Here is a 22,637-nt window from a genome sequence, read left to right as displayed (position 1 = left end):
AACGCATGTTCTGCCTGTTCAGACCAGAGAGAGAGACTGCAGAACCCAGTTTGACTCTCTCTCTTTTCCTTTCCTGATTTCCCTCTATCTCTCATGATGAATGAGGGGTTCTGCTGTAAATATGGGCTGGTTGGACACACAAGCGCATGCATGGACAAACCCACAGTCACACACACACACACACACACATAGAGGCGGTGAATCTGGGCTGGTTGTTTCTTTTATAAACGAGCTCTGCTATGCAGGGAGAGCTGCAGTGATGACGCTGCAGAACCAGGGCGCTGTGACACATACACACAAATTCAGAGTCAAGCACACACTCAATGGAAGCGTGTACACACTCACAGTCATATGCATGAACAAGTATGGGCTCAAATACCCAGGCACTCCCTGATGTATCATATACACTATTACGAAAACTAACATATCTTTATTAGCAGTGTGTGTATTACTTTCAATAAAATGGTATTTGTTGAATATCATTATATGATACCAAAGTTTTAAAAACTGTGCATTTCCTTTATTTGTAATGGAATATGCAAACACAATGCTGAAGTGGAAATCAGGTATAGTATCCAATATACAAAACCAATTTAAAAATTGATTGTCCTAAGAATATTAAACCAAAATAAATCAATAACCCCATCCCCTCTACACTGTGATTGAATGATGAATGAATGCATACATATATACGCTATGCACTATGCACACAAACACACATCTACTTTCTTCATCTCTATCTCACACACACACACACACACACACACACACACACACACACACACACACACACACACACACACACACACACACACACTGCAAATACATCCAACAGTTTGGCTTTTCATCAGTAAGCAGTGACCCACTGTTCATTTTTGGAGTGAAAACTCCACTAACTGCTGATGTGGGACTTCCTTTATCATCCCAACTCATCTTCTGTTGATTAAAGTGAATATTTAAAATATAATGCACTTACTCTTCTTTGTGTGTCCATCTGTTTATAGCTGAAACCTGAAAGTCTACAAATCTGTATCAAATCATATATATTATATCAATCTGTGGTTCTTGCATGAGCCCTACTCCACTGTATGTGGTGCAGTCTTCTGGGTGCCCTGAGTAGAATATGAAGCTGTCTGGTTTCACACAGGTCAAGGAGAGATATTCTGTACCTCCTCATCTCCTCCGCTATTAGTGCTGTCTTTCCTCCTGTATACATGGTCCTAGTCTATATCCTTGACGTTCCACTTCCGGGATTGCTCCGGTGACGCAGGAAATTCCACCGGATGCATGTATTTTCGCCAATGTCCGTTCCCTTCCACTTTCTTTGTGTTAGAATTTTAAACTCCTGTGGACTTAGGGGGATTATGGTTAACTGCTCCTCAGATCTCTGCAGGGTAAATCCAGACAGCTAGCTAGACTATCTGTACAATCTGAGTTTTCTGTTGCACGACTAAAACAACTTTTGAACGTACACGTTCCACCTAAACAAGTTCCTTCCCGAGGCTATTTTGCAGCGGCACCGTAGCTCTGCCCGGTGCTTAGCCCATTTTCGGCCTACATCATAAAAATTGTCCATTTATTTATAATATATATATATATATATATATATATAAAATAATAATATATATTATATTATATAATAATAATATATATAAAATAATAATATATATTATATTATATAATAATAATATAATACAATAATAATATAATAATTATAATAATAATAATTTATGAGATATTTAAGATATTTCTAAAATATCTGGTCATGCCAAATGTAATTATTCCACTCATTTTTTAAACAATGCAATAACCCGTTTCAGCCACCAGAGGGGCAGTGTTCCCCATGCCCCCCCAGCAAACTCATGGGTCAGACCCATCTGGTAGCAAAGGAGGGCCGAGACTAAGAGCTACATGAAAAAATATGCACCAAACAAGCCATTTTGAAATGTTGCTGTTTTCATGAATACAAAAGTTGGGTGACCCCCCTCCCCCCAGACAAAAAAATGTTGGGTGACCCTCCCCTCAACAAAGAATAAAAAGACATGACCCTCCCCTATTTTCCTCCGGTGGTCCATTCCATAAATACCGAACGGTCCCTTATTGATTTATTTATTTTTAGCCAGTACCTATTCCACTGAGGTTTTGTTGAAATGCATATAACTACTCAAACTAATTTGGACAAAGTAAAGGAAACCACAATAATTGCAAGTCACCAGATATCTGCCCCATTGGAAACCTATGGGAGATTTTGGGGTGACATGGTAAACAGAGATCTCCACCAGCATCCTCATTATCTTTTGGAAGAATGCTGTTCCACACAGAATCTATGACAAGGAGCACTGAAGCAGTGGAGGATATTCAAATCATTTTACTGAAAGAAATGATCAGTTAAAGTTCCCTCCAGCCATCTTCCAATCTTTCTCCCCTTAATACTGTAAAATTTATATGAACAATCAAACACATGACATTAACTAGATGCAGAATATTTGATGTCAGCATATGTCAGTATAAAATGATGAGTCTGAAATCAATAAGGGTCTTGTCCCCAGATAGATCTCTAACACTGTTATATACTTGCAAGTGCTACACCTTTTCATATAAACCTCTATGTGAAGATAAAAAACATTGTTAATACAGTTTTACAGTCAAATATGGTCTCTCTCCCTTCCTGTCCTACATGTTCAGGATATTTGACTTCCTATCAGTATGATCAACTTGTAGAGCTCATGTCTTGGAAAGTAATGAATGGCTAGAAAAAACAACACACACAGTCACACTTGCTGAGACATAAACCAGCTCCCGTCTCAATCCTCTCCTCGGGTTCAGGATATTGACCTTGTCATCAGAACGCAGTGACCCTTGAGCAACAAATAATGAATGGTTTGACATCAAAAAGTGCTGAGATAATACAAGCTGACAGCTTCGATAGGCACACATTTGCTGGCTAGGCAGTCTGGCCAATTTTGTTTATGTGTAGAGTTGCACCCTGTTCAGTTGAAACGTGTCAAGCCGTTCATATGAATCATATTGATCTGTCATCAAAGGAATTCATCAAAACCAGCAGCAAGTTAAAGCCTCTGGGTAGCATTTTTATGACATTACTGCATTTATTAAATTCATTTAATGGCAGGAGCTTATGCTTGGTGAAAAACTAGACAATCCAGGTGAAACTTGTTGAAGTCTATGTGTTGCTTTTAGCCCATTCATTTCAGTGTCCATAAATCATATCCATGGAGGGAGAGGGGAGTGATGTGCAATGCTGTCTGCAACAGTGTTTTTTTATAGCTATGCTAGTTGTGGGGCTCTAGGCAAGTTAATTGGTTGGTCAGTCTACCACTTTGGATCAGTACCATCCCTGATTCCAAGTTGTTGAACAATCACCTGCCACAGTCTATCTTTAAATTCTGCATCTCTGTATTCTAAACTTTTGTTGCAGCCACAGACGTGAATCAGCTTATTAGATGCCAATTTGAATGATGACGTTTGCATGCTGATTGGTCAAACAACTCTCCAAAGGCTTCTGACGCGAAAAAACGCAATAAACGTAATGACGGATTAAAGTTTCGGAGTTGGTGTGTAAACATGATTGACACAGCACAAGGTCGTATTTATTTTTAAACATGCAACAATTTCAGATGAAAAATACTTTCTCACATGGCTGAAAACACCCAATCTTGTTAATACTACTAGTGGGAGGTGCCAAAGTTTGAAAATGATTTGTACACATTCAATTCCTTTCACACATGATGAGTAATCAACTCAACTTTGACCCTATTTTGTTTCTGTACGCAGCTTCAAATACATAACAAAGATGCACCTTCACTCAAGAAAGTATCAAAGAGCAACAAAATAATAAATGAAAATTTTGAAGCAGACACCTAGAGTTTAAATAATCTGATATATCAGAGAATATGTAAGGATCCCTTACATTTTGTTATCCGAAAATTGTATGATGACAGTGACAATTGTTTCTAAATTACCCCAAGCATATATTTTGCATTTCTTTACTTTAATTTATTCTCGGCCGATGTACATGTTGATACCAAGATAGCTGTGATACGCTAATAGAGGCCAGGGTTCCTCCCCAGTCTCCTTTTCTTTCTTCTCCCTCTCTCTCGTGCCAGTGTCCTTTTCTACAGGGGCTTATGGGGGGACTTGATTGTGCCTTATAAAGATGGGACACTCCCGTCATCCCGAGGCTCGTCTCTTTGGGCTCACTGATGTGTCTGTCCGTTACAGCCGCCGACTTCCACCCATCCAATGACCCTGTGATGTTCAGCTTTCAGAATAATTTAACGCTTCCTGAGGTGTGCTTGTGGTGAGTTAAACATATGCATAGCCCAGATTCATCACCACAGCTTCTCCTCCCACCTGTCTCCTTTAAAATGTCTTCAAATAATATTTCTGAACGATGCAGTGATCTGACACATGATGTTTATACCTGTAGCTCTCAATAGTATGTCTTGCACTGTTGCTGTCCAATGGACCAGTATGTACTTTTACCCTGTGCTGTCCTCATGTCTTTGCCCAAGGTAAATTTCTGTACATTGAGGATAAAGACAGGGATCAGAAGCGAGACCACACGGTAAAGCAGGTCTGCGTTGAGCCATGATAGTAAAGGGCTGAGTCTCAAAGCCAAACCCTCAGTTGAATCATCAATCTTCATTCCAATCCTCACCTGTGGTCTGGAGCTCTGGCTGCTAACCGAAAGAATGAGATTGCAGATGCAGGCTGCAGAAATAACGTTTCTCCACAAGGCTTCTCCTGTGCAAATTGAGTAGAGCAAATTTAAGTGTTTCGGGGACCTGGTAGAACTCCAATAGAGCGAGATAATACTCTTTGTTTCCAGTGCAGTTCCACATGCTGAAAGATGTTTCAGATAGTGAAAAGGAAAAAGAATAGAATATAAGAATAAAATGATTTCAAAATAATAATTGAAGACAAAACAGCCCATTATCCCTGGAAATCACATCCATTACGATTAACGTCCAATGCCAACGTTGAGTATTAATACATCATGTAGCCAATCAAAAAGTAAAGCTTTGGTGCTGTAGTAAAATTATGTAGCAAGCTGATGCAATTTTTGTTGAACCAGTAACTCTGCCTATTTTCCTTTTTTCACGTGAACTGTAATAAAAACAGTTATCATCATGGTTGCATCCTTATTTTATTGATGAAGGTCGATAGTGCTTTCACCATAGCAGTAGTGATGGCCAAATAAAGCCTAATGAAGCTTCAGGAACCATTTTCTTTATTTCCTGAGCCCACTAGATAGTACTCTCTGTTCAAAAAAGGGTTGAAAAATGGCGCTCTTAGAGCGTTTTCACACCTATAGTTTGTTTGCTTTGGTCTGAATCAGTTGATGAGTTTGTAAACTTGGAGTGATTTCCCCTTGGTTCGGATTCGTTTCACACCTTGAAAAATCCAAGCGTACCAAAATGCGTCATTACAAACCACGCAAGAATGTCCACTCCTCCTATTGGTCAGATGTGTCTGGGGTGGGAGCAAGAAAGTAAATACAGGAAGAAGGTCCTGTGTTCTGGACTAGTGCATTTTTCTTCCATCTCCATGGTCAAACCAGCTTTTTTAATTTAAATACCTACTTACTACGTCTGCTCTGTTCACTGAGACTCTGCCCTGTTCTGAGAGCGTCTGTCTCCAAGTTTTCAACGGGAGGTTGGTGTCCTTTCACCGAGACTTGACTGAATCCTGGAGTGTTGGCGTCATTCAACCGGGTTATTCTTTTTCAGTGTGCCTATCTTGCGGCCTCATTCTGCCTGAACCATGCACAAGTTGAAGGAGCTGATGGGATAACATTTTATTGGAATTGTACCTTGTACGATTTCATGTGACAAATACAAATTGATTGATTGACCTTAGTCAAGTTTTCATCCAAAAAACACATTTTTAAATGGATTTTCTAGAAAACCTGTAATGTGTTTCCAAAAGATGAGGAAAACATTAATGGAAATATGGCTTTTATGTTTATTTCATGTATTATTTTACAGTCTCCTCGTCACTCCACACAGATCTGATGTTCTCAGTTGCTGCAATTTCAAGTCTCTTTAGTGGAGTCTGTGGAAGTTTAGGTCACATGCTTCATGTACTTCATGACTAATTTGATTAAGTCTGTTTCTGTCAAGACAGCTGCCTCAGATGTTTTATTTTACTCAGTCTGCCCCTCTGTCCCTGTCCCTAGCACTTCTCCCTTCCCCCCAGGCCCATGCATTTTAAGGAACTCTCCAGAGTTGCCATTCTCCATGCATCCACCCGAGGCCCTCAGACTTTCCCACCAATCCCAGTCACCTGACTTTTACTTGTCCCCTTTGCCTGTAAGCTTATGTCTTAGCATCTTTTACTATCAAAGTAGAGTACAATTTTTCGGGATTCCCGCAGGTCATGGTAATTCTGCGCCCAAAGATTGCGAGGCATTTCGTTTTAGAAAAGAGAACCACTTACAACTCACAATACGTTTGTTGATTGGCTACTGCTAGCTGCAGAGTAGCCTATCAGAGCAAGACAAAGCAGCTGCCCTGTTCACAAGCCAATCAATCAGCGTCAGCGACTACACCAAGAGTCGGCAAAATGGATTCTGGAAAGAAGCTGTTGCAATTGAAAGTGTCATCGAAGGACCCCTCAATCCATTTTCAGGAGCTGTGAGAAGATCTCCGTTAGGAATTACGGGATGGGATGGGAGCGACAATTGATTCCCGTGTCACCCTCTATATCAAATAACTGAAAAGTTCCAGTCTGCCTGCTTGTCGCATTTGGGTCCTTTCCCTTGCTGCCTCACACACACCCCATGGCAGTTTACACTGCACTTTGTCACATAGTGCTTTTATTGATACACCAACGGTTCCACCTCAACCACACTGTACAATATTTTCAACTCTTTTTTTCTTCAACTTTCTGGGCATTCAACTCAGAGGTTTTTATGTGCAAATTTCTCCAGGAAATACCACTAGTCAAAGGAAATGACTCCTCTGAGAGTGATCCGAGTGTGCTGTGACTTTCATGCAGGAGACCGGAGTTTGTATCCTGTCACAGACCTGAAATTAAGGTTTGCCTTTTTATTAACCATAACGACGATCTGCCACTAACCTTATCCAAGTGTTTCAGTTGCCTAATCCTAACCATACATTAAAAGCTGCTAGAATTCATATTATCATAATAACGATGCATCAAATGACAATGTAAGAGCTCATAGTAATGAACCTGCAGAGGATCATCACCTGAATATCTAATGGACAGTTTGTGGCAATAACATATCAAGAAATGTAGCAATGCACCAACAAAGGCAGCAAAGAAGAAGTTTACGTTTTAATATTGTTCTAAAAAGACAAATACTTTGCAAATGTTTTATGGAAAGGAAATGCTGTTTGTTAGCCCTTAAGGATACACACAAGGGAAACACTGACTGTAAAGTTAACTTTTGTTTGTTCACAAGAACAGCGGCAGGGCACCTTTAACTATCGTTTCTTTGCCATCACCACAATCTTTCTCTTACCTTAACCATACTGTAATTGCCCTGCACAAATATTACAGAAAGTGAGATGTCTAGAAAGTTTGTTGTTGAAGGTAATCCAGCATTTTGCATTTGGGGATTTTTGCAAGGATTGTTCTTGTTGGGCAATTGGGTTGGGAAGAATAGATAGATATGACTGCAATCCATTTTTTTCTCCAATGAAAGACATTTTCTTGTATGGTATTACTAACGTAAATACTTTAAAAGCTATACTTTTTGATGGAAAGTCCTCTAACTTTTTCAGTGCACCCTTTTTCTTCATGCCTGTGTCTAATGTGTGAGTCCACTCAGTGACCCAGCGTTTAACAGTGGATATAACACGTTGTCGAGGTGAGAGGCCAACATTGTTAAAGGTGTGCAGAACACACCAGCAAGGTTCTTGCCCTCCTTGATTCTGCTGGTGGCCATGGAAACCAGAGAATCGTCAGGCTGAATCTAAAAAAAAGTTCCTAGTCTGCAGCTGGCTGCTGTTGCAAAGAAAACAGAGAGGAAGAGAGGCTGACTCATACTAAAACTTAGCTGCAGGTGGAGAAAACAAAATATTACACTGGCAGATAAATGGCACAGCCTGAGGGAAAATGAACCACGACACACACAGACCAGACACGCAAGTTATCTTGTTACATGGGTGAATATAATAACTGTTGCAAAGAGCTATATTGCTTTGGCAAAATTGTTTTACAAGTAAAGTGTCAAACGGAATTCATTAAAACAAGGCGAGTAACAGAGAAAATAGAGGATATTGAGGTGTGTATGTAAGAGGACTTTCTCAGGTGTGTGAGAAAGGGAATGGAGAGCATTGTGTGTGTGTTAGTGTTAGAGAGACAGAGGCAGGATTGGAAGTCAAGTCCATAGTCCAACAAACTTCCTTTGACTCAGTTTATCACCAGCCTACAATATTGTGTTTCGGCACAGGAAAAACTGTGAAATAGAGAAATAAAGCACATCAACTGTATAGAAAGTATGAAACAATCCGGTAAAAAGGAACCTCTATACAGTAACTCCCCAATAGTACCACACAAGGTATGTATCCTGTAGTGTACACGTGCCTCTATCTAATCTCAAAAGTTCTATAATAAAATTGTAGAGCCTGATAACCAGTCCATATAAACAATAGACAAATGTAAGGTGTTAGAGAACAAATCAAAGTTTTCATTAAGACCTTTTGGCACAAAGGTGCTTCAAGTGTAAATCAAAAAGTGTGTCTGCCTGTGTGTGTCTGCGAGACACACACAGGCAGACTAAAGTTCTCTTGAGAGTGATTATAAACTTAAGTATCAAAGTGGGAGACATCTACAAGCCTAACGGAAATCTTTTGTTTAAGAGTTTATACGTATCTTGCCCTCTCTCATCCATCAGTTAGGACTCTGCAGTAGGATAAAAACCTAATTTCTCCAAAATGTCAGTGGTCCACAGTACTGAAAAACAATCCATAACTCATGTAGGGCCCTATCTTGCACCCAGCACAATTGACTTTGTACACCAACGCATGTATCATTCCTGTTTTGCACCTGACGCACAGCAGACTTTTCCCTCCACAGACACACGTCGGTAAATTAGGAAATGAACATGCGCTCCCGGGGGCGGTTCAGCGAAAAGAGGAGGCGTGTTCCGGCGCAAACGTTCCCTGGTGCTATTTTGCAGTTTCAGAAAACAATTTCGCCACAGACCAGGAAAAACCTAGTCTAAAGTCAGTGGCGCGTTATTCAGATGCTATTTTAAGGGCGCATGCTTGGCCATAATGTAGCGTGTGCACAACGCGCATACACTTTGCTTCTCTCATCTACACGGACGCAGTAGTTCCCATTTTTGCAAAACAAATATTACCACACGAGGGAAATCATTGTGGTGTCCATGAAGATGTGAAAAAATAGGCATAAATCTAGCGTACAAATTTACCCAAATTACTCAGGCTAATTGTAGTAATGACGGATCAAACTAACCTGTTTGACCAATAGTGGCAAGACACATAGGTATATAAGGACCTGACAAAGTGGGATGTCTGTCAAGAACCAGGAAACAAAATTCTGAAGACTGCGAAATCACCTTTACCATCATGTAAGTTCATTAAAAACCTTACTCTTCAACTTACCAGTTAAGTTGCGCTTGCTCATAATTTTTCTGTTGCACAGTGAGATAGAGTACGTCTTGAGACAGAGAATTAGACGCGGGAGGGAAAGGGTCTACCGGCCCAGACAGACCTCTCTCCCTCAGTGAGGAGGAATGTAGGCATAAGCTATGCTTGACCCATCAGGCTGTGACAGATGTCTGCCATCTCCTGGCAGATGAGCTGGGGACTGATGCGCCCTGTCCCCGTTGCAGTGAAGGTTACAGCAGCACTGCATTTCTATGCATCTGGGTCATTCCAGCACCCTCTTAGCTCCATTGGAGGCATTTCACAATCTGCCATAAGTTCGGCTATACATGCAGTTACAATCAGGTCTAGTCCGACATGCTGGGGAATACATTCAATTCCCCGTCACACCTGACAGCCAGGAAAGAGCGAAGCAGGCGTTTTGGGCAAAGTATGGGTTCCCTGGTGTCCTTGGTGCTATAGACTGCACCCATGTGCAGCTACGTGCCCCATCAGAAAACACACTGATATACATCAACCGCAAGGGAACCCATTCAATCAACATACAAGTCATTTGCGATGCTACTTGTAAAATCACCCATGTCTTTGCGAATTACCCTGGCTCAAGCCACGACTCATTTATACTGGCAAACTCTGCCATTCCTTGCCATCTTCGAGGGGAATCCCCCATTGGATGGGTGGCTGTTAGGGGACAACGGCTATCCGTTAAAGACATGGCTGATGACACCATTTATTATGCCAGCAACAGTGCGTGAAATGATGTTTAATCGAAAACACACAAACAAACATTCGGCATACTGAAAATGCGCTTCAGGTGTTTGGATAGGTCAGGAGGCACTGTACAGTACAGTCCTCAAAAAGTCGCAGCATTCTTTGTGGCTTGTTGTGTTTTACACATTTGCATGAATCATGGATGTGTTGATGACATAAATGAGGAAATATTAGAGGACTTAAGGAGATGTGATGTTGAACTGCATGTGCCGATGCCACTTAACCCAAATGCCCCAGCAACAGCACGGGAGAGGAGAGCTTATCTGACAGAAGAGCTGCATCGTCTATAGTGAGGTAAGCAAAGTATTCTCGGTCTAACGTTAGACTACATTGCAAAAATATCACCATGCATTCATAACCTCGTGATTCAGTGAGAGTGAGCCCTCGGAAATTATGTCTTTGTGACATTTCTTTATTTACATTTTGTCAAAAAGAAAAATCAATAGCAAACTGTTCGTAACTGAACAAAAGAAAATACAAACAGAAAATGAAAAGTTGAAAAGATTTAAACGGAAAAACTAATTATTTTTCCCTCCTCTGATAGGCATGAGACGCGCGCCACGGCGGGATTGGACACATGAGGGTCCGGCAGTGGCAATGCGCGATGTGCTCCTGGTGGAGCGGGTGGACGGAGATGGAGTGGGGGGGAGGAGGAACGGGCACAACAGGAGCAGCTGCAGCAATCCTCTCCAGACTTGAGGGGATGTGCCCAAGAGGCCGCAGCAACATCGCCACCCGGTCAAGACGGGCATTTATACTTTGCCGCATCCCGGACAGCTCCCGCTCCAACATGTTAAACCCGTTTTGCTGGAGCTGCAGGAATGGGTGGTCCTCCGGTCTGACAATGCTGCCACGGCGTGTAGTGGGTCTGGATCCTCTGCCTGTTGTTGCGTTGGCCCGTGCCTGCTCCCGAGGCCAGGGTCTTCTTCCAGCGAAGCTGCGTTACATTGTTTTGATTTATTGTATGGCTGTGTTACATTTATTTTGTCACTAATGATTAAAAAGATTTTCATGAGAAATCTCTATGTATGTGAACCAAGGTTATAATCGTTAACAAAAACGAACGAAATAACAAAAACTAGGTGGGAAAAAACATTGTCGTTAACTGAAATAAAAATAAAAACGGGGCATTACAAAAAATAACTTAACTAAAACTGTAATGTCTGTTTGCAAAACTAACTAAAATAAAATAAAATTATCGAGTAAATGTCCTTAGATTTCGTCTTTGTCGATGTCTTTCATAGAGCAAATAACGTTATCTTTCCAACCATGACATTTCCCGTAAACATGTATAGTTTCCGACTGGGAACCCAGAAATTCCGACATTCCATGTCAAATTTAACACAACATGTCCGTGCCCCTCGCCTCGTCGCCTGGCATCATGGCGGTACCGAAAGTCGGAAGAAAGCGGCAGAGACCTATTTGATTATGACTGTGTCAGATAAAAGCAAGTGCCTTGCAGTGGAAGGTGGTAAAATATGTGGACAATTTATTACAGGGAAAAATCCCACGAATTTGAAAGTACATTTGAGAAGCGCACACAAGCAAGGAGGCTAACCTAGCTTACCATAACAAGGTAGAGGAGAACGCAAAGCCCCCTTTCCCCGAAACAGAAGCCACCCCGGTACAGGGCATGGATATATGGATACAGGGCCAGGCAGCATGACAGAGACAATCGTAGGACAGAGAACACTACAGGAGGGCTTTCACCGGCGACCCAATAGCTGCTGGTTAGTAAATACGCAGGAACACCAAAAGCGGGAGGAAGCGTGGGTTAATATGTGGATTGATACTGGGATGTCCACACAACCGTGTGGGTCGATTGACTTCAAAAAGTTCGCCACTTTACTTGAACCAAAGTTCAAAACACCTGTTCATGTATGTCTTCTTTAGTCTGTTGGCTATTTAGGTTTTTTTCCTGGAACATGTCACTTACACATTTTGCACTTACCTCGTCTTGTGTAGTCTGTTTACATATTTATGACCATATGTAGGCTACATTTTATGTACTGGTGTTATTGTTAAATACATTGTGAATACATATTTCTAAAATTGTATGATGTTTTTGTTGAGTATTATTACACAATACTTTTTCTGACCTTTTTGAATCCCCCAACAAATAACCCACATTACAAAAAAAACTAAAACTAAGACTAAAACTAATAAAAACTAAACTAAAACTAAGCATTTTCAAAAATCAAAAATAAACTAAACTAGCAAACCCACGTTAAAAACTAAAACTAAACTGAATTTGAAAACAAAATGTCCAAACGAAATAAAAATAACTAATGAAAAATGCAAAACTATAATAACCTTGATGTGAACTTGATTTGTAAGTGTACCTTGGGGTTGGACAGCTAGTGTATTGAGTTGGGTGCTGATTTCCAAGCCCCCAAATATGTCCTCTGTGGCGTCAGGTCTTGAGTAGAGGCAGATCCACCTCCAGTTATACGGCATGTCCGTTTGTTGCCAGCAAGCTTGGACTTCCCCCCGTCTTCTGACGTCGTTGTAGCGCTGTCCTGGGGATGCCAGCCGTGGAAACAATTGTGGCAATTTCCTCCCATGTCTGTTTAACCGAAGCTAATTTTGGTGGGTTTCTACCATCCCCATACAATGCCACTTATCTGTCTTTTATGGCCCTGACGAGAACGTCGGTCTCCTCAGCTGTGAACCGCTCTTGGCATGCGCCTGGCAAATCCACCATTATAATAGCAATCCGCCATGGAACAAGCGCGCCTGGTTTTAAAGGGAATGTGAGATGACGCTATGATTGGTTTATTGCACGTTACGCTCAAACCACACCTATGAGTAAAGTAGCTACTTCAGACCAACCCATTTTAGATTTGCGTCGGGCGTAAGAGTTATTTATCCAGGCGGTATAATAGCAACAACGCCCGAGATCTGCCCACAAAACTACTTTGCGTTTGATACTTGCGTTTCAGATCGTTAAAATTGTAGAAGATGTAGAACAGTCTACAGCCATGCTACACTGTAAGACATTTCCTAGCTTGTTTACAGTACTTACTGGCAGCACTGCCAGCTTATTACTGTAAACATCCTGCTTCAGTAATACGTTGGCAACAGTGCGGCCAGTAAGTTATTGTAAAGCCCTTTACAGTATTACTTTACAGTAGTGTACCATTATTTTACAGTAACATTCTGTTAGCCTTTGGTGTGCAGGATGGAGCTGGTGGCAGTCCTGAAAAGACTTGCCCACTCTCCTGAGTGCAAAAGACTTTTGACGAGGGTAAGCTCTTTTGTTTACTGCAAACCTGTCCCATGATTGTCCCTTTCCAGGATAGGGTCAATAGCCGTGGGAAAAGGACAGTCCTAGATTACATGCTGTCAATTACGATTACCTCAATGTCACCTTAAGGGAAAGCTTGGAAAATCACGAGCATCGTGGTAGTTTCCGGCCGGTATGGAGGGCATATCAATGTGAGCTAGCCCCTTGAAGAGGTCCTTCATGGACAACCTCTTACTGAGCATGATGACAAGCTGAACCTAACGGCTAGCTTGGGGACATCTGCCAGCAAGTGTAAATCCATATATGTCGACTTTTTGTTTATGTTTGTTATACCTGTTGCAGGATGCCCCGCTACAGAGTTAGGACAACGAATAGGGGAGTGCCAGGACTTATAAAAGTACAACTGCATTAATAACTAATTTTGTTTTTCTTTATCGTTGTAGATTTGCAAATTGGCTTTTGAATTGGCCGATTTTTACAGCAGTTGACTAAAAATGGCAAGTGCAAGTTCGTTTACCAACTTTATGCGGAGGCACCCCATTCTCTCCATCAGAAGGCTTCAGGCTACAGGTTTGTACAGATCAACAAACTTGAATGAAGTGGACGTGGGGTCTTTCTTCAAAAATCTGGCAACTGTCTACAGCAGACATGGATTTCAGGCAAAAGATATCTGGAATGTAGATGAGACGAGGCTCGTGACTGTCCAGAAACTTGGCTTTCTTGTTGCGAAGAAGGGGGAAAGGTGAGTGGGTAGCATAACATCAGCTGAGAGGGGGGTTCTTGTTACCATGGCACTGGCAGGGAATGCTCTTGGTAACATTCCCCCCCCCCCCCCCCCCCATTTCGCCTTTCCCCAGAAGAAATACCCTCCACATTTCATTCAGGGTAGCCCAGAGTAGTCTATCGGCAAAGCCAATGGCAGTGGCTGGATGATGGAGAAGGACTTTGTTGTCTTCTTGCAGCATTTTGTACACTACACCCAGGCAACAGAGGAGAGCAAAGTCTTGCTGCTGTTGGATAATCACAGCTCCCATATCTCAATAGAAGCTATAAACTTCTGTAGGGCCAATGGTGTGGTTGTTTTCATTTCCACCACACTGCACTCACCACCGCTTGACAAGTCTGTCTACGGTCCGGTAAAGAGGCTCTTCAACGAGGAGATGGACAAGTGGCCCCGTGAGAATCTTGGACAAACTATCACCATCTATGACTTGCCACAGTTGGTAAACAACATCTTACTGCTGGCAGCATCACCCCTGAATGTAAAGAAGGGGTTTAAGAGTACTGGGATCTGGCCGCTCAATCCACTTATCTTCGAGGAAGAAGATTTTCTCCCAGCTTCAATGACCGACAGGCTCTGCGAGCCTGTGAAGAGGTCAACACGCTCAGCTGCCAAGTCAGCCTCTGGGAAGATGAAGCAGCCAGAGGAGAGCCAGAAAGCCAGAACAAGTGTGTGCGGACCTGCGGAAGACTGACCAAAACCGGTTGCCAGTGGCGTTGTTCGTGGCAGTTTCAATCGTCTTCCTTTTGAAGATTGCTTTGTGTTTATTTTATTAGTTGGTTTAATAAATCCTTTAAGTTAACTTGTAAGCATTTCCGCATTTACTTTTTCTTTCTCCCAGGTCTATTATTAAATTGTTTGCGTCCTACACACCCCTGGACACAATAGCGACAAAACCGTTTTTGGGGGCTTGTCCGGGATGTTTTGAGGGTCAGGTTCGGTAGGTTATGTTTTCAAGTTATGATACATTGGTCCGTGTATCATCCGATCATTTGTTTTTGTTTTCACATATGAAAACGAAAAAACGAGAAAACAACTCCTTTTTCCGTTTTTTTGGAAAAACAAAAAAACTAAATTATGACTTGATTTTTGGTTTTCCCGTTCTTGCACGGAAATCAGAAAAACCACTTGATATTCCGATGTTCCCCTGTGGGTGGTGCTAATTCTGATTGGCAGGATATGCATTCATTGTTTTTCAAATTAAGAGTTTACCCACACTGTATTTGTTAGCCTGTAAAATGAATAGTCTATATGTAAAATTAACGGTCTATATGCATGCTTTTTGTCACCCAATTATTTGGCTTAACTCACTGAAAAAATCTATTGAAATAGCCTAAATGTAAACATGTTCACGCATTGACAGACAAAAGGCACAATCTGTTTTTGTAGGAGAGGGGAAGACCCATCTCATCGTTTAATCCTGTTGTGTTCAAAGTCATGTTAAACCATTTTTTGTTCCCAAAAAAACAGGAGCAGGGGTCAAAAATAGATAGACAGATAGATAGATAGATACGTTATTGATCCCCAAGGGGAAATTCAAGGTCCCAATAGCTTAAGACATCACACATACATCATAAACAGGATCATAAAAAAAAGCAAATTCACATGAATAGCATGGACAATAAAAGAAAAAATACTAAATACTAAATAAATAAAAAAATAATAATACTAAATAAATAAAAAAATTTAAAAAATCCAATAAAAAATCCACATGAATGTACTAAGGGATGTATAAGTATGAGACGCTTGCAGTGAGAGGGCAGGGACTGACCCTGTGATTCAGTATGAGATTGAATGGTGGTAGTGCAAATAGGTCCAATAGTCCAAGGATAAAGTCTAGAGACCAGCATTAAATATGGACAATATAAGAGATGAAAAGTCAATATTAGAGGTTTGAAGTAATAGTGTTACAGCCATTGTTCAAGTATTAAGTTATGTTAGACCTCAGTCCAGGCTGGCGGGTGGAGGGAGGGAGGGATTGTGCATATATAGGCTAATATAGCCAGTTAACAGTGTAAACAGTATACAGTGGGCCAGTGGACAGTCAGTACATAACTGTTATTATAGGAGGTAGTGGAAGTGGTGGAGAGGGAGGAGAGGCAGACAGACTATGCAAAGAAGTCTCTCTCTCCTCTTTAGTGAAGCATTGTAGAGTTGTATGGCGCTGGGGACAAATTAGTTTCTCAGTCTGTCATGACTGACAAAATGACCGTTCCATTAATACTCATCGTACAAATTTAAATAATACATTCATTCTTTGTTTTAGGTGTTTTTATTAACTTAAATTCTTATGAATAATACAATTTTTTTTGTCTATTTGTTATTTATGGCCTGTATGCCTCATTGATCTGAGCTTATACATCTTGAATTCGATCGAGTACTAAAAAACATAATTGCTGGATTATTTTGACGATAATAAATAATCAGATGAAACATAGTATACTGTTTATCACAGATTACTTTGGGCCAAAGTTACCAAGGACATTTTTAAGAAACCATTTAAAAATGTATACATTCACATAAAGTAACACCTGTTTGGGTCAAAAGTAAGAGATTTTATCTGTCACTTTGGAAAAAGAGAGAGACTCTGAGAAAAGGTTAGAGTAGTAGGCGTGAAAAAAGCAGGGAAATATTTAAAAAATATAAAAAATAATAAAATGATCTATGGAAAGGAGTGCCATATCTTTTTGGTACATGATAAAGTATCTGCATTCAGGAAAAAGTTGGACTGTGTTGGGCTCGCGTGGAACAGGACTCAGTCCCTGTGCGATTTGTACCACGCATGCGTTGAAACACTTGACGACCAACAGCGACCAAACATCACAACTTTTTTTTTTGTATTAAATCTTTATTATACAATAGTCATACAAACAATCAAGACTAATAACCATAGACTGTATATTATTTAAGTGTAAACGTACATAAGTGTCCTTTCGAAGACGGGATGACAGCTCTTCCAGCCACCACTGCTGTATACCACTATAGTAGCTACATGCTAACGGCAGTAAACACTATAGTAGCTACATGTTAACGGCAGTAAACATGTCATCTTAGCTGCCACTGTTGTTAAATTCTCCCCAATTCCGGGTCACATTCCTGCTGAAACATGTCCGATTGTGTAGTGTTTGGTTCAGAAGCCTTTATCTGTGATTTTTGACCTTAGAAAGTGCTGCTTCGTTCCACTACAATCTAACGTTAGCATACTCTTATTATAATTATTATGTAGCTGTATGCTAACGCGACATAGCGGAGTATATATAGCTATATATGTATGTATATAGCAGGACTAAAGTACTATCTATTTTTGACTGGGAACAAAAAATGGTTTAACATGACTTTGAACACAACAGGACTAAACGATGAGATGGGTCTTCCCCTCTCCTACAAAAACAGATCGTGCCGTTTGTCTGTCAGTGCGTGAACATGTTTACATTTAGGCTATTTCAATAGATTTTTTCAGTGAGTTAAGCCAAATAACTGGGTGACAAAAAGCATGCATATAGACTATTAATTTTACATATAGACTATTAATTTTACATATAGACTATTCATTTTACAGGGTAACAAATACAGTGTGGGTAAACTCTTAATTTGAAAAACAATGAATGCATATCCTGCCAATCAGATTTAGCACCACCCACAGGGGAACATCGGAATATCAAGTGGTTCTTCTGATTTCTGTGCAAGAACGGGAAAACCAAAAATCAAGTCATAATTTCGTTTTTTCGTTTTCATATGTGAAAACAAAAACAAATGATCGGATGATACACGGACCTACATTGTGATTGCACGTTTTCATTGTCTGTTACAGTAAGTCTTTCTGTTTGATATTTTTATATAGCCCTGTGTGCTGCCTCTGTGGTTTTGCTTGTGTGTGATGGTGAAACTGCTTCCTCGGTCTAGATAGGGTAGTGTCCAGCTGGACCTAATTGGCCTTTCCTTCGGACACTAATTTATTGATTCGCCTTTTTTGTTTTCGGAGTTAATCCTGGGGGGAGACCACGCTCTCCAAAGGGGGCTGGCGTTTCAGGGTTTTGGCCGCTGATGTGTTGCCTGTAAGTTGCCTGTAAGTTGCTTCAGATGAATCTCTCCATGGGCCGTCCGCCGCCACCCTCACACTAGTGATGGTCAAATGAAGCTTCGCGAACCACTGTCTTTATTATCTGAGCTCACTAGATGGCGCTCTCTGTTCAAAGAAAAAGGTTAAAGGAATGGCAATTGAGTGTGTTTTCAACCCTTTGTTGAACAGAGCGCCATCTAGTGAGCAGTGGTTCGCGAAGCTTCATTTGACCATCACTACCTCACACCACGCCACCCTCACACCACCTGGCCCGTCTGCCATCGCCCTCACACCACCTGGGCCGTCCGCCGCCCTCACACCACCTGGATTGTCTGCCGATGATGCTCTTGTTGCTCTTACAGGCCAACAAGGACTATAAATTCTGACGGTCTTCATGAAATAACCCTGACTTTATTTCCTCTGTCATTACAAAAGGAGAAAATCATCACGGAAGTAAGAGAAATTGATTTAATTTCAAGTAATGTATTACACATCAAATTCTGAAAATGAAATATTCATACCCATATGTGTATATGTGTGTGTGTGTGTGTGTGTGTGTGTGTGTGTGTGTGTGTTTGTGTTCACCAGGTTCAGCATGTTCCAACCCTGCAAACACATCCATTTGGGGCCCGCATGGGCCCCACTTGGGCTAGTTGGGCTTGGACTCAGCGTGGGCTTTGATGTTGGGCCTCACATGGGCAGTAGATGGGCTAAACTAAGTGGGCTCCAGCTGGGCTCCACTGCTAAGATATTCAAAATTGATTATGTCAGACATGGATGCTATTTTTAACAATAGCCACTGGGCTACTCCACTTTTTATACGAATTTTATTAGGCTATTAAGCTATTTAGAAGGGTACCCATACCAATTTAATAGTGGTCTTAAGCACTATACGACTTTCAACAGACAAGTTTGCTAACGGTTTCCCCACAAAATGTTCAAACCCTAAAGTAAGCAGTGTACACTCTGTGCAGCGCACATCTGGAAAGCTCCACCCCCATCACATCACCGAGCAAAAGAAAGAAGTCTGCCCAGCAACAACTTTGCCGCCTTTGAGTAGTACTGTCTGCTGTCCGTTAAGGATCCTCAAGTTCAAGACGGCGTCGTGTGGAAAAACATTTTCGTGTGGAAAATGCCCATTTCTCCACTTTTACCAGCTGGTGGCATTTTAATGTTTGCACTTGTTGCATTTACAGTTAAAGCAAAAACACTGATGAAAGTCCATGTGAATGTCAGCAAAGTTTTATCGACTAGGGTTTCTATCCATGTTCTCACTTCCACAGGGCTGAAGCGCTGAGGCTAGCATTTTGTCTCTGTGTGCCGTTTTCCTATTGTGTGCTTGTTGTTTCTGTGCTTGTCTGTTGCATTCCCTCCGGTTTTCTCGAATGAGTACTGCTGTATTATTGTTTGGGAGAGAATGGACTTAGATCAGTGGTCGGTGAATTAGGTGATTTCGTCTCAAGTCATTAGTTCTTTTGTAATGGGCTACTTGCACGGGAGAAAAATTAGACTAAGTCAGCTTCTATCCATTCAGTATAGACCCTTTGCAAACACGTGACCACGACCGCGTGACGACACCATGATGGACGGCAAAATCACAAGCTACCAAGCTAAACAGCGTAATAGACAAGCGGAAAGTTTCATAGTTTCAATCAGTTTGAAATACATTAATTAATACAACACTAAATAAACTGTATTTATGGCTTTATGGCTTGTTGTCGTGCCGTTATCGGTCGAGGTAGGGCATCTGGTAGGTGCTCACAAAGAGCAGTATTTGGAAAAGTTAGAGATAGTAGGATTGGACACCGACCCTTAATTCTTCCTCTCTCCGTTTTCACGGCCCTCATTAAATCGCAGAGTCTGCCCGACTTCAGTCTACACGATCTGTACCACTATGTGGTAAACGGGGTATCCCCATATATCCTGATTTCAAAGCTTTTAAAAGTCTGGATGGTTTATTTTGTATTAACATCTATTTTTTACTTAAAGGACAATTCCGGCGCAAAACGAACAGATGTGTACCCACTCTGTCGTTCTCTGGGACATGTTTTCATACTAATCAAATGTGTTTGTAGCTTGAAAGAAGCTACAAACGGGGCACAGGGAAAGTAAAAACAAATCACTATTTATACCACTAAAAAGGCTCAAAATATCACCAAACTTCAACGATAACATAATGAGGGTCCCTACATGTTAACTGAAGCATTGAGAACTTTGTAAGTGTACAGAACGAAGAGCTGCAGGAGCTCCGTGAAAGGGCTACGAGAGAGAGAGAGCTCTGCCGCAACAGAGCCTCGTACTTCGGGAAACTGGTGGTGTACCTCCGGACATTGTGAAGCTATGGCCACCGAACAGTGTCTGTGTTGCACGGAGTGGGACCTGTTGCGTCGCAACACCCAAGAGATGCAGTGTTTTGTACAGTCTGAAGATTTCCCCTCTCTGATAAACAGGGCTGTACTTGAAACCTTTTTCCATGTCCCGAAAATAAATTGGGGACGGCGACCCAGACCGGAGGGACCAGATGGACAGTTATCCACTGAGTAAGTACACTAGACCAGTTATGTTTTACAGGTTATTTAAGATATATTGAGCAAATAGCTTTTGATTTTAGTTCGCATCGCCAGCTGTAAGTCATGACTGGTTTTCCGAAGTACGAGGCTCTGTTGCGGCAGAGCTCTCTCTCTCTCGTAGCCCTTTCACGGAGCTCCCGCAGCTCTTCATCAGAGACATTCTAGAAGTTATTGCGGAGCAGTCAAATTTATATGCGATACAATGTAATCCAAACAAACCACTTAACCTCACCCCCAAAGAACTGGATCAGTTCCTGGGTATTGTGGTATACATGTCGTCGTTTGGTTTGCCAGGCACCCGCATGTTTTGGAACAAAGCCTCCGGAGTTTCCCAAGTAGCTGACACCATGGCACTGAATAGATGGGAGGCCATGAAAAAATCCCTGCACTTCAGTAACAATGAAGAACGACAGGAGGAAAATGATGATCCACTCCACAAGATCCGACCACTGGTCACTCATCTAACATCAAAACTGACATCAATCCCAGTGGGTGAGAAGCTGGCTGTTGATGAGCAGATGGTCCCATTCAAGGGAAGAAGTAGATTGAAGCAGTACCTGCCATCAAAACCCAAAAAATGGGGCTACAAGATACTCGTCTTGGCTGGTTCTGATGGTGTACCGTACAACCTAGAAGTCTACACAGGGAAAGTTGTACAACCCCCTGAGCTAGCAGATGTGAGAGCAAGTGGCAATGTTGGCCTGGCTCAGCCTATACCAAAGCAAAAGAACTACAAGCTCTACTTCGACAACTGGTTTACAAGTGTTCCTCTTGTGCTCACACTGGCTCAGCAAGGAATTCACTGCACTGGTACTGTTCGTGGCAACAGACTACCAGGTGTAAACTTGATTTCAGATAGTGACCTAAAGAGAGCAGGACGTGGATCTTTTGAACAAAAGATGGCCATTGTTGGAGAAACCACTTTGCATGTTGTGAAGTGGTATGATAACCGCATAGTGACCCTCCTCAGTGATTACACTGGAGCACACCCTGTCACCGAGGTTGACAGGTGGGATCGCAAGCAAAAGTTGATCACCAAAGTCCCCTGCCCTGCTGTAGTGAAAGAATACAACAAGAATATGGGTGTGGTGGATCTGCTTGACTCACTGATTGCACTGTACCAGACCAAAATCAGATCAAAGAAGTGGTACCACTGGCTGGTGTTCCACTTCCTGGATATAATCATCGTGACCACCTGGCTTCTCTACCGAAGAGATTGTGAAAGCATTGGCATGAGAAAGGAGGAACAAATGAAGTTGTATACCTTCAAGTCATACATCGCTGAAGGCCTACGCAAGAGTGGAAAAAGTCTGGAGCGCAAGAAAGGTCGTCCCTGTTCCACAATTGCTGGTAAATCCAAGGAGAATTATAACAACTATTTCATTCCAATTTCAGGTCTGTCAGTCACAGGGAAAACCGGGGACAGCTCCAGCCGGGGACAGGTCACCGAAACCGGGGACGTCTGGTCACCCTAGCTTACATAAATTGGACAGCCGGCTGTGCATGTTGATTAGCTTTAGTTAGTGTCTTGTTTAGCTAGCTCTTAGACTAGTCTTAAGGAAGTGAGCGCAGCATGCACACGACAGAA

The sequence above is a fragment of the Sander lucioperca genome, chromosome 1 (assembly GCF_008315115.2).
Source record: "Sander lucioperca isolate FBNREF2018 chromosome 1, SLUC_FBN_1.2, whole genome shotgun sequence".
Classification (NCBI taxonomy): Eukaryota; Metazoa; Chordata; class Actinopteri; order Perciformes; family Percidae; genus Sander; species Sander lucioperca.
The sequence above is the reverse complement of the archived record's forward strand: the minus strand, read 5'-3'. Positions refer to the sequence as shown.